Source organism: Mandrillus leucophaeus, unplaced genomic scaffold (assembly GCF_000951045.1).
Source record: "Mandrillus leucophaeus isolate KB7577 unplaced genomic scaffold, Mleu.le_1.0 Scaffold883, whole genome shotgun sequence".
Classification (NCBI taxonomy): Eukaryota; Metazoa; Chordata; class Mammalia; order Primates; family Cercopithecidae; genus Mandrillus; species Mandrillus leucophaeus.
This window is the reverse complement of record NW_012109619.1, coordinates 656,056-657,981: the sequence shown is the minus strand read 5'-3', so window position 1 is coordinate 657,981 and position 1,926 is coordinate 656,056. Positions and strand designations below refer to the sequence as shown.

Sequence of the window (1,926 nt, the reverse complement as noted above, 5' to 3'; positions counted from 1 at the left end):
CAAGAAAAGGGATAATTCACTATAACATTTTCTTACCATCTAAATGCCTCAAGCTATACATTTTAAAGTTTCTTAAACATTGGTTAGATTGCCCAACTTTGTTATTGAAAGAATATTAACAAGACATTGTTTTGGCAAATTAAATCTTAAACATGACTTTTCAGCAAAAAACTTATGTAGGATTTAAAAGGTGACTATCCCTAGAGTTCCATATTAAAATGCAGTTTTCAAAATCTTACAAGAGTAATTCTTAAAATTTGTACATAGTTAACCTAATTAAAATAATTAGCTTCGAAATGACAAACTGATAAGCTAAGTAAAACTTACACTATGTAATATTTGCCTGGACACTTGATTTGTCAGTTATGCATAATAAAAATTCCAGTCATCAAGAAAATTACAAAATTTTTATCGTACCATGATTTCTTTCACACACCAGCTTTATCTTACAATAGATAAATACTAACATCTTCTCATTTTTACACTAAACCACACAAGATTGATGCATTTGGTTAGACTACCATTCACATTGTTAAATTCAATTTTCTCTTTATATATAACCAAGTTACTGTCAATCCAAAAATTTCTGCATATCAATACAAAGATATCTAAGAACTTAGGAACAATATTCTTCTCAGTACTGTATAAATATAACCACAACAAATAGGTATTTGTGTAATATTTACTCCATTGTCTCATTTCCAGAAACTGTGACAAGTCGTAAAGGTATTTCAGTGTTGGTAAGGATATCTTGATTGCTGGTGGTGGAGGTATTAACAGTTCCTATCCCTGAAACGGAACCGTGTTGAATATTTGCAAGGGTAAGTGTTGTTCCTCCTGCAGTAATCAAAGTATCATCTCGCACAGCTTCCACAGATGCCAGCACTGTACTGCTAGAGTGAATACCTTTTTTATTCTGCTGTGTTTTAGTATGTTTGGTAAGATGGTCACTTCTCACAAAGCATTTTGAACATTCTGAACAAACAAATTTCTTCTCACCTGTATGTGTTCTTCTGTGCCTCTGTAATTCATCATTTCGAGTAAATTTTTTACCACAGTACATTCAGTTACAAACAAAAGGGTGTTCTCCAGAATGCCAATGCAGATGAGCTCTCAGAAGTGAGGTCTTCCCATAGACTTTACCATACCCCAGTATATGACAAATGTGTTGCTTCTTTTTCCCAAGATTGGTACCTCTCCCACCACCTTCTTTACAGTTGGGACAGGTGCAAGCTATCCTCCGAAGTCCTTTCCCTTCTTGATGTTGTTGGTTCCCTTCCTCATCTACCACGTGTACTCTTAACTGTGTTTGGTCACAACACAGTTGTGCCACTCTTCAGGATCAGGTTCTTCTTCCTTGATCTCATCAGGGTTAGACAAGGATCTCAACATTGCCTGGTGCTCAGAAATTCTTGCAAGCCATTGTGGGTTTGAGATATTACTATGGAATACTAGGAATAAACAAAGATATTAAAACTACTACCAAAGAAGAGTGGTCACTCAGCATTTCTTTTTGAAATAGATTTGTAGTTCTTGAATAATAAGCAGAGAAGAGTGAAAGATAAGAATTCTTGCAACTTGATACCTTGCAATAGCATGAGTGAACTACTCATACGAGTCTCAGTTTTTGTTTTCATACATTACTACCATGTCACAAAAATAGGATAACAGTCAGCCTGAGAGTTTGATGAGGTGTGAACTTACCTTTTTAATTGTTGTCATAGATATCATGAGAGGCAGTATCTCACAACATTGGTTTTCAGCCAGACAGATGTGTTCCGAGCACCACTAGTAGGTAGTTACCACCTACTGGTTACTGGAAAATATTGGCAAAGTTATTCTACATGCCTGTCATTCTCCAACTTATAAATTAGGATACTTACATGTTAGGCAAAAGGCTAAGCTGCTGTACCAAAAAAAAAAAAA

General features: G+C 35.1%; 1 pseudogene; it reads right to left on the bottom strand.

The window, feature by feature from the left end:
* Nucleotides 1-682: 682 nt before the first annotated feature.
* On the bottom strand, nucleotides 683-1,392 carry LOC105531410 (annotated as a pseudogene).
* Nucleotides 1,393-1,926: the final 534 nt, after the last annotated feature.